The sequence below is a fragment of the Theobroma cacao genome, chromosome 5 (assembly GCF_053813885.1).
Source record: "Theobroma cacao isolate CCN51 chromosome 5, ASM5381388v1, whole genome shotgun sequence".
In the NCBI taxonomy this organism is placed as follows: domain Eukaryota; kingdom Viridiplantae; phylum Streptophyta; class Magnoliopsida; order Malvales; family Malvaceae; genus Theobroma; species Theobroma cacao.
In genome coordinates, this window is record NC_142643.1 from 41,214,140 (window position 1) to 41,230,911 (window position 16,772).

The following is a 16,772-nucleotide window of genomic DNA, read 5'->3' on the forward strand; positions in this document are numbered from 1 at the left end:
CTCTCTGACGGATTCCTCTTTTAGTTATAGCTATCATTATGAATCTCTCAGTAATAACTGGGAAAATTTTATACAAACTTAATCGCTACAATGCAAAAAGAATTGTTATCTAAACACTTCTTTGTAACTTAATCAGAACGGATTAGTAGTATCCATTGATTACCAAAAATCGTTTATTTGATAAAAAAATCCAAATTTGATATTACTCAATTCAAAAATTTAATTTTATAAATTAGAGTATGATATTACAAATGTATTATTTCAAAATGAACTCAATGTTGATAACCTACTTCTAAATTCAAACAAAAAATAATAATTGAATATGAAATAAAATATAAACCAAGAAATAACACATATATTACTTTGTTAAGTTTTATAACTTCATTGCTCAAGAGAAATCATATATATTACTATGTCAAATTATTACAAAATCACAACTTGAACTTCTTAGTTGAGGTGTTCAAGAGTGGATGGATTTCAAAGATTCAAGAATTTGAAATTCATTTTCCTCATTCAATGGTTTTTAAAATAGTTTTTATTTGGATATTAATACACACTCAAATCAACTGATATATAAACAATTTAGGATAGCAGATATCCTAAGCTTCAAAATCAAATTAAGTGGCACGTCATGCTAACAGAAAGATTAAGAAAAAGTCTAAAGGGATGTCTGTCTTCACCAATTTTTATTTTTATTTTTTGGTACACTTTTTCATTGATTACTATATATATATATATATATATATATATATATGTATGTGTATATATATACACATATATACAGATATATACATATATATACATATATATATACACACACACACACCTCTAACCACTTAGAAAATATATATCCCTGAGAATTTGGTAAGGCAATCACTAAAAAACTCCTTGGCCTGCAGAGATAATGTAACTGTTCCAGCATTTATACCCTAATAAATACAAAAGCTCCACACATTCTCATCCACCTCTCTTTTTTCTTTTGTCTGGGTCTCTTTATTATATCTGCATCACATGCATGCATTCGGAAGTATAGATTCATGTCCTTGAACTTTTTCAAAATTTTAGCAAATTTCTTCGTTTAAAACAATTTTTCTTGGAAATGTTTATCTAGTTGATTTGATCGATTGTTTGATTACTTTAAACAGGATGCAATTTCGTTGCTCGACATGGATTCGACGTTTTTGGTGTCAATTAGTCTACATACTTTGGATTGAAAAGCAGGGAGATACACAACCTCTCTCTCATAGTATGTCGTAGGGTTTGTAGGAAATGGCGAGCTTTGACCTCCAGTCGTCAATTTACTGAAAAACAAGTTAAACGTGCTTGTCCAACTTATTTTTGCAAGTTTATGAGACGAGGAATGAGTTAGAATTCTATTTTCTTGATGAAAAGCTTTAGAAAAAGAAGATGAGGAAGAGAGTTTGCACTGTGTTTATGCACCAACTTTGGAATTATAATCCTCAGATTGTCCATTCTTGAGATGGATATTGCTTCTTTGCATAGCTTCTCTTCATCTTCCAAGTTTATGGTTGTTCATTTGCAACCCTCTCACGCAAGAAGTAGTATCCTTAAGGAAACCATATCCTGAGGGTTCGGTGATCGCAATCCTTTTCACTCACTGACCAAGGAATACAGGTTGATCTATTCACGACCAGGATTGGGCTATAGCGAATACTTCATACATAGTCTAGGGTCTCAATCTTGGAGAAGACTTGGTAAGTTTGGTTACGAAACATCTCCAATGAACCCTGTAATTTATGATAAATCTCTTTATTGGATCGCTGAATCCCCATGCTTTTTTAAAGACCCTTATATGACTTGCACAGACTGTATCGGAGAATTCAACACGGACAGTGAAACATTCAAAGCGTTGCCACATCCAGGCGAGGAATGTTCCTCCGAGCAGTGCCAGCGACGTATGTGTCTCTCACAAATGGAAAGAAACGATCTATCACTCTGCTTTCTCTGTCCTAAAGCGATAGATGTTTGGGTATTGAAGGATCATGGAAAGTGGAGGTGGGATAAAATGTACAAGATCGACCTTGATTGGCATGTGAAGCGATATCCCTTTCTTAGCTTCCTCGATGTACCTTCACGTGATTATACTGGTTTCTTTATTGTAGGAATATCCAAAATAAGGAAGCACTACTAGTTTGGCAACATCAAAGAGTATTTCGATATAATCTACGAACAACAACCATTCGGGAAGTCCATAGAAGGCCCAAGTATTGCTATCACTCGTTGCTTATATTTAGTTATACTAAGAGCTTGATTTCCTTGAAGGAATTATATGCTGGCTATGGGACTCGAATCAGGAGGATTTCGAGGAAGAAGGTGAGATAGTGGAGGAATCAGACTCGGATCATGACATTAATGAAACAGTTTTGGGAGGGCCTCATATAAGGCTAACCAAAGTGGAGAAAAGGCGAATCAGGAGGCTGTGGAGGAACACTTCTATTGTTAAGTTGTTAGGAAGAGAGATCAGTTACACTTGTTTGTGTAATAGAGTGAAGCAATTATGGTCTTTGGTTGGGGATTTTTAAGCAAGTGACTTAGAAAATGGATTTTGTTGCTTCAAGTTTAGCAATAAATCAGATTATAATTATGTTCTGTCTGCGGGCCCTTGGATTATTGCGGATCACTATCTTACAATTAGGAGATGGTCACCAGACTTTTGTTCAGAGGATGCATCTATTGACTCAGTGTCTGCCTGGATTAGATTATCAGGAAGGTTAGGGAAGACTTTGCGAATTGATTGAAACACTTCTTCCGCAACGAGAGGGAAATTTGCCAGAATCTGTGTGGAGATTGATTTGTCTAAGCCATTGATATTGAAAATTTTTATTGAAGGCAGATGGCAAAGGATAGAGTATCAAGGCCTCAGACTCCTATGTTTCCATTGTGGTGAGTTTGGCCACAATGTTGAGAATTGTCCTGTGAAGAAAAAGGAGGCCGAAGGTTTCGCAGAAGATGAAGCTCTGAATCTGTCTAAACTAGATAAGATCCTGGAGAAGGATTATGAATCTTCAAAATATGGTCCTTGGATGCATGCTAAGAAAAGCTGCAGGAGGAGTGTTGCAAGCAGAATGGATGGAGGACAAAAGAGCAAATTTAAGACAGATAATCATGAGAGGTCCTATAAATGTGCCCCATGCTCAGGATCACGGTTCTTTGTTTTGGAAGAAGACAATAATGATCAAGATGATGTAGAGATAGTACCAAATACAATGGAGCAAAAGTCATTTGCGCCAATTGTTCCAAATACTAAGAATACTGTCATGGGTGTAAAGGAGAGGACAAACTTGAAAAAGTCTGTGCAAGACTCACCTCAAATTTCTAATGGGGAACCTATTTCTTCCAGGTCAAAGGGTAAAGCTGTTGTTTCTGGGTAGGTAAAAATTGCATCATTAGAGCAAAATTTGAGCCACACTAAGAGTTCGAAGAATAAAACAAAAGAGACAAATGCAGTGATTGTTATTGGGCAGAGTAAAACATGTAACTTAAGTGCTGAAGCAGTAGCTATGGCACTTACAAATGAGCAACAGAAAGCAGCTAAAGAATCTGATAATGTCATTATCTCTCCACTTTCACATGAGAAAGACAATGATAGCCTGGGAGTAGGAGTAACTGGCGTGGCCAGAGAAAAAGATATAACCATGAGGGACTAATCTGAAGATATTGGTAGTAGCCCAGTGGTCGATATGGAGTTTGAGGATGGTGAGGGAGATATCATGCGAATTTAATTCTATAGCTTTACGATATATGCAGCTTAGTATGATTATCTGTTTACTTTATTTATTTGTGATTAATATACGTAGTTAGAATGTGAGAGGGACAGCCTCACTGCCAAGTGTTAGAAATGCGAAGAATATGATTCGATTACATAATATTCACTTAATGATTATTTTGGAACCTAAGATATCTGATGGTAAAGCTGATAATGTTTGCCATCAAATTGGTTTTCCAAGTTATTTTAGGGTGGAATGAGATGGGTTTAAAGGAGGTACTTGATTATAATGGGATGCAACTATATTGGAGATTGATATCCTTGCTTATTCCTCTCAATTAATTCATGCTTTAATCACTACTGCTGAAGGTAATTGGCTTCTCACAATCGTGTATGGCAGTCCAATTGCAGAAGAAAAAGGTAGACTATGGCAATCGCTAAATATGGCAAGCAACTTGCATGAGTTCCCTTAGATAGTGTTAAGAGACTTTAATCAAGTGATGTCGACTGATGAAAAATTAGGGAAGCGAGGGGTGATATATTCACAGTGTAATATGATGATTGACTGTTTTAATTATTGTAACATATTTGATTTAAGCGCTGCTGGTTCGAAATATACATGGTGGATTAAACGAGATGGCCAAGAGTTTATCAGAGAAAGACTAGATGGAGCAGTAGTTAATGAAGCCTGGTGTGATATTTTTCCCTACACTCAAGTTGTTAATTTGCCTCGAATTCACTCAAACCATCATCCTCTATTGGTTAAACGTAGCAACATCTCACCAGATAGACAAGCGTCGAAGAATTTTAGGTTTGAAAATGCCTGGCTGTCTCATCCTTCTTTTGCTGATTTTATCAAGCAGAATTGATTTTTTGATGGTAGCAACCTCACATCAACTTTAAATTCTCTCGCATCTTTACTAACAAAATGGCGGTCTAAAATATTTGGAGATATTTTCAAGAGGAAACGACGCTTGCTTGCTCAAATTGAGGGACTACAGAAAAAACTTGATCAAGGGATGAATGACTCTCTAAAATTTGGAGTTTGTATTAATTGAATAATATAATTTAGCTCTTTATCAAAAAGAATTATTGATGCAGCAGAAAGCAAAAATTGAGTGGTTGAAATATGGGGATGCCAATTCCAAATTTTACCATGCTGTAATCAAAGGCAGACAACATAAGAAAAAAAATTTTAGCCTTAAAAGGATGGAACTTGGTGTTTTAACCAATCAGAATTATGCCATATGATGTTATGGTTTTATAAAAACCTGTACACTAATGATGGTGTTGGTGGCAGACTACCATTGTGCCCAAATTGGAGACTAGATGCTACGGCTTTGACTGACATTACAAAGTCGATTACTGCAGGTGAGGTGAAAAATGCGGTTTTTGGTATAAACCCATAGAAAAGTCCTGGTCATGATGGGTTTCCCACAGGTTTCTATCAAAAAAATTGGATTAATGTTCGTGTAGATATTGTTAGATTTGTACAGCAAACATATCAAAGTTCCAATAGAATTGAACCACACATTGATTTCTCTTATTCCTAAGTTAAATATGCCAGAAATGATATCGCAATTTGGCCCTATAAGTCTTTGCACAGTGCCTCTGAAGATTGTTAGTAAGCTACTTGTTGACAGATTAAGGCTTCATCTCAGTGGGATTATTGGAGAACATTAATGTAGTTTTATACTTGGTAGACATGCTACGGGTAATATAATTATAGTACAAGAAGCTCTAAATACGATGAGGAGAATGAAGAGAAAGAAGGGAGTCTTGGCCATAAAAATAGATTTAGAAAAGCCTATGACAGGCTTAAATGGGATTTTTTGCAGCAAGTTTTAGAAGAGATTAGCCCACCTTCATAGTGGATAAATTTAATTATGTTCATTAAGGTCTACAACTCTCTCCATTATTTGGAATGGTGCTCAAATGGATAGTTTTTCACCTTCTAGAGGAATCAAGTAGGGTGATCCTCTATCACCTTATTTATTTGTCCTATGTCTTGAGAAGCTCTCCCATTTAATTAAGTACTCAGTGAAGCAGGGCAAATGGACACCACTTTATTTCACAAGAAGTGGTCCATTACTTTTTCATATTTGTTTTGTAGATGACTTGATGCTATTTGGAGTGGCTACTACACGTCAAGTGAAGGCTATGATGAAAATCATAAATTGATTTTGTCGAGCTTCAGATTAAAAGGTTAGTCTAGCAAAATCAAAACTATTTGTGTCTTCGAATGTTCTTATAGAAAGAGCAAGATCCTTAAGTACCATTGCGAAAATCCCTTTGACAAATAACTTGGGTAAGTACCTTGGCACTCCAATGTTACATGGCAGAATTCTGAAGTCAACTTATGCAAATTTGATTAACAAGATCAAGCCAAGATTGACCAAATGGAGTAACAAAAAATTGTCAATCGCTGGTCATATAGCTTTAGTTCAATTTATTACAAGTTATATGGCCATATATTGATGCAGAAAACCTTTCTTCCAAAAAGTGTTACAGGAAATTGATAGATTAAACAAGAATTTTATATAGGGTCGGTGCAAATGTGTCATAACCCAAATCTCGAGCCATGACTAGCTCATGGGCCCAATAAGGATAGCCACTAAACCCAAACAAACATCTCTGTGTGAACCTGTTCATCAATCCATCTATCATACATCATTATTTAAGAACCATAATTCATAATTCCCAATCATGGTTTCCTCAATAATATAACATGACAAGCAAGTATATATACATATATTTATATCATCCCAAAATAATGTTATCTATAACCAACTCGTGGCGGCATCATCAATCAAACTAGACATATAGTGTTTACAAAATAAATCTCTCAATTTACATCAAAACATCCATGTACAGATGTAAAAGATTCGCTGTATAGGTACTACTACTGAATGCCATGGTAAATCTACCGAAAGGTTAGTATGAGTAAACATCTCAATCTAAGTTCCAACTATCTCTAAATCTGAAACCAAAACATGATGTTAAAACATCATACATTCATTTAAATTTGTTGAGAAGTGTCATTCCTTTCAACTATTTGTATCATTTTCTAGAGTTTTACCTTTTGCGAATTCAATAAAAATAAGTCTTTCACGAACAATCTTGCCATTAATTGTTTTCAATGTTTTTAGTGCCTTAACCTCAGTTTCAAAGCCATTTAAGCCTTCGCGTTTTTGGGTCTCTTATTAGCTTAGCTTATTTAACAACACCAATTGGTGAAAATAAAGTTTTAAGATCTTGATGGGCTGTGAAAAATGACAACTTGCTAATGAAAAGTTGGGAACCCAATCTCTTTACCATCTGAGGAATAAATGAAGTGTAGCCAGACAAGGACACTGATATAGCACTGCTATATCAATGCTATATATTTAAAATTTTATTTTTTATAATGTTACATTAGTGGTATGTCAATGTTATGTATTTAAAGCTTTATTTTTGGTAATGTTATATCAATGTTATTTATTTAAAATTTTATTTTTTCATATCTGATAATAAATTGTTTAGTTATTTATGAATTTTGAAATAGGAACTAGTTACGGAGGAAAATATTAAAGCTAAACTGACATTTTGTGACACATGAGAAGTAATTGCAACCATTTGTACCACATAAGAAGTAATAATAAATTTCAACCATTTGTACCACATGAAAAGTAATAATAAATTTCAACCATTTGTACCACATGAAAAGTAATAATAACTTTCGTATACGATTTTTTTAGTATCTTTTTGCTTAAAGTCTAAATCTTAAAGATTAAAATTATAAAAAATGGTTTATAATGTTTAAAAAACTAAAAAAATGAGTTTTTAGTAATTGTACACATATCGTGCGAAAAATGTTCAATATTTCATCAAAATGATAAAATCTATCGATTGCTATTATTTTTTCATTAATATCGATATTGTAAATTATGTTTAGAGCAACTGAATTAACTAGTATCATCCTCAATTAATGATATTAGAAATAAAAAAAAAAGAAATTAGTTCAAATACTAAAAAAAAACTTGATAAGGTCAATCAACTTGTTTATCTCTCATAACATGCTTGGTTGGGAAATATAATAATTAATCCCCTATTCAAATCACCAACCAAAGATTACATTTGGTTGGATGTAATAATCATTCAAAGGAATGACCATTCTAAGAAAACGCTAAATAACTAATACCGAGCCATTGGCTATTTCTAAAGGTTAGAAATAGAATTATAAATTGATTGGATAAAAATGTTTCTTAACAATATAAAAAATTACTCTTCTAGATAATACCTAATTTCACTGTCACACCAACTATAAGTGAGTTTCCCCTTCTTCAAGATTCTTATCTCTTTAAAACCATCCGATTCCCTTAATTCACCATCGATTGGCCCATATACATTGAGTTGTTCATTATCTTTCTCTATTCTAATTTGGGTTTTTTTTTTTTTACAATAATGTTGGGTTAATCAAAAAAAGAAAAAGGTTTTTAATTTATAAAGGAATTCGATTCAATCACAAAAGAATTCTTATTTGCTCCGTTTTACAATGTCATAGCAAAATAACTCATTCACTTTTAAGATAATCTAGATAGTTGACACAAGATTCAACTCATTAATACAAGTCTTTTCAATTTATTATTCAAAGGATTGACAGCCCAACATAGTTGTAGACACCTAAAAACTAAATAATTAATTAATTAATTAAATTACAATAAAATAAAATATAAAGTAAAATAACTAAATAAATAAAAAGAACAGAGAGGGAATGGCTGGGCGTACGCCCAGCCATCCTTTCCCCAACCACCACGCATGATGGGGTTCTGGCCACCAACTCCCTAGTGCCAGAACCCCATTGCCGGGTTGTCCAAATTTTTGGACAACCCGGCTTTTTTAAGGATCACCTGCAAAACCAAACGGAATGGGAGAGATCAAAAAAATCTACCAGAAGCTACCTAGCCACAAACAAAAAGAAAAACAAAAAAACCACAGATCAAAAGTCCTAAATCTACCAGCAGCAAAACCCTAGCCACAAAAAATATATATAAAAAAAAGAGAAGCCAAAACAACCAAATCAGTGTTTCAACAGAGGGTTCGGGTAGTGTGTGTGAAGGAGAGTGGATTGCGTGGGTAAGGTGTGAATCGGAAGGGACGCCGGCGGCAAGGGAAGGTTACCGGCAAATAGAGGGCGGTAAAAAAGGGGGAAGGCCTTGAATCTGGGTTCCTAACCCGGACGGCACCGGCGACAGGGAAGGCCAGATCCACATCGACTGAGGGGAGAGGAACATCTGGGCCGCCGATTAGAGAGAAGAAAAAGGGGGTTAGTACGTCGACGCCGGCGGCGAGAGAAGGCTTTTTAGAGAGAAGGCAGAAAGAGTGGCCGACTAGAGAGAGAAAAAGAAAATTGAAAATGAATAAAAAAGGCTAAAAAAAGGTTTTTATACCCAAGTTTAGGAGAGCAAACGGTGCCGTTTTAGTGGAGTGGCAGAAGTCGGAAGGTCCAGACCCAAACGACGTCGTTTTGAACAGCTCTACAGACACCAAACGGTGCGTTTTGAATCCTGCTTTGTGGACCTCAAGAAGCAGATTGGGTTAGGCTTCTGCGGGCTAGCGAGCTGGGCTGATTCGAGCCTAGAAAGGTATAGCCCATCTTCTTTGGTTTAGACTTGTCCCAATTAATTTTGGGTTGGCCCATTCGATTAAATAAATTACATTTTATTGTTATGATTTAAATTATATTAGGAAAAGTTATTTATATATATATATATATATCATGAATGCTTATATTTAATATTAAAAAAATAAAAAAAATAATAATGATAGTAATAATAATAAAAATAATGGTAAAAATGCATAGTTTAGAAGAATATATATATAAAATAAGTAAATAAATAGAAAAAAATTCATAATAGATTTAGTTTACCTCCTTTTTTAAAAATAAAAATAAAAATAATAAATAATAAATAAATAATAAAAAAAATTAAAATATACACATAAATAATAATAATAACAATAATGAGTGAATAAAAAATATTTATATTATAAATATATTTAGAGGCTTGCAAATAATAAAATAATAATAATAATAAATATATATATTTTAAAAAATAATAATAAATAATATAAATGGAACAATTATTTGAGTATTACCACTTAAAAGGGGCAAAGAGTTGTCTTTCGGGTGGGTCACTTAAGTGCGGAGTTCGAAACGGATTTTCACCGAAGCATCGGGATAAATCCGAATTCTATATTCTTATACCCATTAGTCCGAATAATTGTTGTTTAAAATAGTATATAAAAAAATGATAAATAATAATAATAAATATATGAATAAGTCAATAAATTACCTGAAATTATTAAACATGTTAGTATTACCAACCAACTAATTAATAAACACGGTCATGTAGATTTCATCATTTTATACTGTCATTGCATGCCACATTTATTTTGCAAATGGCGCGGGAATCCCGATGATGAGATTTCCTCGAGGAGCTTGTAGAGACAAGTTCTTCAGGGGATATCTTTAGATAAGGAAAATTTCGAGACTTCACCAAAGCATTGGGATGGTCTTCGAATGATTTTTCAATAAAAGATTACCGACCCCATTATTTAAAATAAACAAGTCATGACATCATTTTACGCTTGCATCATGTGCATACGTAAAACCAAATAAAAACTCTCAGTCAGTCAATTTAATAAAAATTTAAGGGATTAAATTAAAAGTATGCTATATTAAGATAACTTAAGATTAAATGGTACCGTTCGTGGAACTGGCGCCACGGAGGTGCTAATCCTTCTCCGTGCGTAACCGCACTCCCGAACCCATCTCTAAAAACGTGAGCCAGTTATTGTTCTTTCGACGGACCTAAAATTAATTTAGGACTTCGTCGATTAGAATCGGGTTAATAGGTGACCAATCACACCTAGATAAAAAAGATTGGTGGCGACTCCTAAATCGATTTCTTTTCTCCCGCGTCTGGCGGTCTGGTCCTCGGACCCGTACGTTACGACAATAGTTAGGACATCAAGCAAGGCAGGTAATTTTCCCTTCCAGTACTCTATTTCTTTTTATGCTCAGAAACTTGGAAAAAGTTTGCTTGTTTGATTCTGTTTTGTGCATCTCATGACTTGTTATTGATTCTCTGTTTAACTTATTCTGTCCTTTTCCCTCTTTCAGTAAGATATTCATTTCTTTTCATATATATATATATATAAACAAAACACTCATTATAAGGAAAAGGTTCTCAACATCCCTCTGCAAATCTCTTAACCCTTAAACAAACTCGTTCTACATATTAAAGAAAATAAAAATTAAAATTAAAATTAAGGAAAATAAATAATATTGTCATATTGTTTGCTAGAAAATGATACATATGCCCTTACAGTGTTGCCAGCACTTATACCTCCTCTTGCAGAAACCCAAACTTAATTCAATAAAACAACCTTGACCAAGGAAGCATTCATCAACCATATACAAGCTCACTGTCACCCAATAACCGCCATTACGAATTATAAATCTTATCTTAAATTTGAAAAAGCCCTCAATGCAAACTCATTAATTGGCACTGGCCACTAGAGACTCATCATTCATTGCCAATTTGCTTTATAGGAATTAATCAGGTGTCCTCTAGGTTATAATCTAGTATTTATAATCTACTAGTTTGCTTTATAGAAAGTAATCAGATGACCTTTATTCAATAGTATTGAATTTAGAAGATTAAAAAAAATATGGTTCTCATAAAATTAAAAATAATTTTTTAAAAATTAATTTCTTTGTTCTTTCCCAATGTGGCATTTTCAGGTTAGCCATATGTACATTTATTATCCAACACGAAATATTATGCAACATTTTTGTTGTTCTAAATTCTTGTCATCATTTTTTATCCAACACAAATGATATGTCATCAAATTAGAGTGGCAAATTCAATGTAATTGAAGTATATTAGTATACTGATAAAACTCAATATTGAGCCATAGTATAGTTATAAATTTAGCCTTATTTAAATGATTGAATGATTCTTGAATCTTGATATTACTTAGTTAAAATATTGATCACATGATGAAGATTTTTAGTTAACAATATAATTAAGAATCATTGAGTATTTTATATTGCAATGTGTTGATTATTATTGTTGTGGACTTTGTGGTTTTGCTTTTGAATAAATATTTATTAACTAGGCCTAATAAATATTTATTGTATGTTTATCTTTGTTGCTCTCTTCATAACAATACAAATCATGAATATGAATATCTAATTTTTGCAGTTATGGTTCGTTTGGGTTTACGTAAAAATTTAAATAGGAGAAAAAAGATTGTAGCTACATTGATAGTGTTCTTGGAGATGTATATTGTTGTTATTTAGTTTTGGCTTATGTTGACATTCATTTGTGTTTTACAAAATTGTGGGCAAAGAATGAGATTTTATAACTTATATTTTTTTTTTTTTGCAAATCAAGAGTATGTGATGCAACTTGTGCATGATAATGATTTTTCGTATATTTCACAAGCTAGAATGAATACGCGTACCTTTTTTAAACTATGTGAGATACTAGAAAATATTGAAGGGTTGAAGTTAATGAGGAACATACTTGTAAATGAGCATGTAGCGATATTTTTATATGTTATTGCTCATCATCTTAAAAGTCTAGTTATTAAACAAAATTTTAGAAGGTTAAGTGAGACAATTAGTCGACACTTTCATAAGGTGTTAAATGCAGTGATAAAGTTGTAAGATCATTTGCTTAAAAAACTTGAGCTCATTCCAACAAACTCTATGGACAATAGGTGGAAGTGGTTTAAGGTAGATTAATCATCTTATTCATTTTGTAGCTATACATACAAGACAACAATAGGTTTTTCTGATAAAAGTTAATTCCATTTTAATTTTAGAATTGTTTAGGTGCTTTAGATGGGACAGATATAAAGGTTGAGGTGCTAAGTGCGAATAAACCTAGATATTGAACTCATAAGTGTGACATTGCAACAAATATGTTAAGTGTACATACATCTAACATGCAATTTACCTATGTTTTTATTGGCTGAGAAAGATCAATAGTTGATGGTAGAGTTTTTTGAGATGCAATTATTAAGAGACATGGACTTAAAATGTCTCATGGTAAGTTTTTCTAAGATAATAGGAAGCTTAAGGTTTTTCACTATAAAATTATATCAAGTAAATAAATAACTTAATAATTAATTTTTTTATATAGGTCGTTATTACCTTGTTGATACGAAATATACAAATTGTGAGGGCTTTCTTGCACTTTTCAAGAGTCAAATGTATCATTTGTATGAATGGCGTCAAGGTCATCAACCAACAACTCCCGAATAATTTTTTAATAGGAAACATGCAACTGCTCACAATGTAATTGAGAAATGTTTTGGGTTGCTAAAATTATTTGGGGTTTCCTTAGAAGCCTATCATTTTATCTAATTAGAATACATAATCGGATTATTATAGCTTACTATTTGCTTCACAATTGGACCTTATTGAAGATGAACTGGGTGAATATCTTCAGATAACACAGTTCTTGAGGGGGAAGATGCAATAATTGTTATTAACCCCACTTATGCTTGGACTAATTAGAGAATGCAATTGGCAAATGAAATGTTTACTGAATGGCAAACATCTAGGCAGAATCAAAATTGAAGATGAAGTTTGTTTTTGTATAGATCAAAATAGATTTTTGGCTTAGGTAGACTTGATAGGGCAACTTGTTCTTTTGAATAGACGAAAATAGATTTCTATCTCGGTTGTGATTATGATAATTATACTAAGATATTTATATTTCATTTATCACTATGATTATTTATTTGATAAATAAATTTTTACTTTTTGATAGTAAAAAATGTCTTCATCTTCAACCATTCCTTCTCAAAGTTCCAAAAAAAAAAAAATGGACCCACAATGAAGATGTTTTACTAGTATAATGTTTGGTTAATCTCCACAATAATGGAACATATAATGTAGACACTAGTTTTAGATGTGGTTATTTGTTAGAACTCGAAAGAATGATTGAAAAAATTTTACCACATATAAACTTGAAGGCCAAACCTCACATAGAATCAAGGATTAATACCTTTAAGAAAGAAGGAACAATTGTACATGATACGGTACAAGGAAAAGGTAATAGTAGATTTGGTTGGGACAATGAAATAAGGAAAAGACCTTATTGAAGTGGGTGAATATCTTCAGATAACACAGTACTTGAGGGGGAAGATGCAGTAATTGTTATTAACCCCACTTATACTTGGACTAACTGGAGAATGCAATTGGCAAATGAAATGTTTACTGAATGGCAAACATCTAGGCAGAATCAAAATTGAAGATGAAGTTTGTTTTTGTATAGATCAAAATAGATTTTTGGCTTAGGTAGACTTGATAGGGCAACTTGTTCTTTTGAATAGACGAAAATAGGTTTCTATCTCGATTGTGATTATGATAATTATACTAATATATTTATATTTCATTTATCACTATGATTATCTATTTGATAAATAAATTTTTACTTTTTGATAGTAAAGAATGTCTTCATCTTCAACCATTCCTTCTTAAAGTTCCAAAAAAAAAAAAAATGGACCCAAAATGAAGATGTTTTACTAATATCATGTTCGGTAAATCTTCACAATAAGGAAACATATAATGTAGACATCAGTTTCAGATGTGGTTATTTGTTAGAACTCGAAAGAATGATTGAAAAAAGTTTACCAAATATAAACTTGAAGGCCAAACCTCACATAGAATTAAGGATTAAAACCTTCAAGAAAGAAAGAACAATTGTACATGATATGGTACAAGGAAAAGGTAATAGTAGATTTGGTTAGGACAATGAAAGGAACGTAGTTATTACTGAAGATCCTATATGGGATTCTTATATAAGTATAAATATGTTGTTTAAATTTGTTTACATATTTGATTTTATTTTCTTATCATTATTATACATAATAATATTATTTATTTACTTTGATTAGAGTCACAAAGATGCTGCTCAGTTCAGAAAAATGAATTTTTCTTTTTTTTAATGAGTTGTTTGATATTCATGTTAAAGATCGACAACAAAACAAGATGTTCAAACTCCTACAAATATCCTAGATGAAATTGAAGAAGATGCTCCTCACGTGATAGATGAAGATTTTGCATGTAACTATGAAATTGGTTTGGATGATGTGGATGTTTTTACTACCCAACCTCAACCATCAATTGGTAAAAGAAATCAAAATTCTATAGCAAGTAAGAGGCGAAGGACCGATAACATTTCTGAAGCAGATGAGTTTGAAAAATTTATGGATGCTACCATTTTATTGAGTGAGAAATTAGAAAACATTGGAACTTCATTGAGCCATGCTCTCAAGACTAAAATACTTTTACGTCAAAAAAATCTTCAAGATTTGAATAGCGGATTACGTGAGGTTATGGGTTTGACAAAGAATAAAATAAACAAGACATCTTACAAACTTACTAATTATCCATCTCAAATGATTTACATTTTTACTTTTCCCCCTAACGTAGACTTAAATGGTTGAGAAAGATTATTTCAAGGCCTTAATGTTGAAATAGTTTGGTCTTTCAAGACTTCATTGTTAGTTGGTGAAAACTTAAAAACTTGCTAGTTGGTTCTTCTATAATAACAAGATTATTCTGGATGTCTGTGTTCTTATCTATTAGTATGAATGTTTGTGTTCTTGAATATTATTTTGGATATTTATGTTCTTAATTAATATCTTCATCTCATAGATTTATGAATAAGGTTTTTGTAAATTGTGATAATATGGTCTTCACTTGTTTTTGTTGTAAATTATGGATAAGTATTGTTTTTTTTTTCCTCTTTCTCTAAATCCAATAGGGACATGTAGAAAAAAGAGTAAATTAATACCAAAGGTATCATTAAACAAACTAAAATTAAAGAGTAGTTATTATTAACAAATATTATTAAATTATTTTTGTATTTTGATAAAAAGTATTACTTATTTACAATAAAGAGTATTTTTTCTCATCATCTGTTATTTGCGTGTTTTTGTTTTTTACTTAAAAAATTTTTAAATTTTGATAAAAGGTATTTTTGTCATTTATTAGTTATTCTTTAACCATTCCTAAAATTATTCTTGTCAACCAAACAATGGATTAGTAATAATAACAATTCTCATCCTATTCCATTTCCATAAACCAATCTATATAATAGTTGTTCTTTCCTTATTCTATTTTCACGGAATAGTTATTTCATTATCATTCTGTTTCTTTCTACGAACTAAGCATATTGTCAGTTAATTAGGCTATTCATTTTTGCCGCATATAAAAGAAATTAAACAAAAAAAATTGCTTTTTATAATTTTTGTGATATATTTTATAAAATAATCTAATTTAAAGTAGATAATAATTTTTACATTTTTTACTTTTTAATATTTACATTTTTTATTTTATATTTTTAAATTTGAAATTAAAAATTCAAATTAGGTTTTCTTTTTCAAAATGAAAATTATAACATTTTTCTTCTCAATTTTCAAATTAAAATTTTTTTTATTAATTGGATTTAAAATTTTTTATTTCAAAATATTTTTTTAATTATAAAATGTGTTTTCAAAAATTAAATAAATGAAAATTTCATATATTGCCTGCTAGCATTATGTGTCAAACACGCTACTTGAGTTAAGAATTCAACCGATAAAAAGAACCAAAACATATGATTTGAAAAATGTGAAGTCTAAGCTATTTAGTTTATTTTTGTAATTTAATTTTACATAATACATTTTGTTAGAAAAAATTACCCACTTCTCTTAAAAATCTATCCAATTCTTTTTATAAAACTACTCATAAATAACTTTTTATTGTCTTCCAAAACAATTTTTGTTTTTTGCATATTCTAGTTTTTAAAGTCAAAACAATGGCTATATTGACTTTTACAACTGTGACCTGTGACCAATACTATGAGTTATTTGGTTTTAAAAATGCCATCATGAAAAACAACTGAAGCTGTCAACCATGGAAGCCAAGAAATATTTGAAGAGTCTGAGTTAGCAGATTAATTAGTTCAGCAAGAACATTAGAACACCCCAAAGCAAGTAG

The 16,772-nt window shown here is 31.7% G+C and overlaps 1 pseudogene; it reads right to left on the reverse strand.

The window, feature by feature from the left end:
• Window positions 1–6,774: 6,774 nt before the first annotated feature.
• On the reverse strand, window positions 6,775–7,045 carry LOC148762918 (small RNA-binding protein 11, chloroplastic-like; annotated as a pseudogene).
• Between the last annotated feature and the right edge of the window lie 9,727 nt (window positions 7,046–16,772).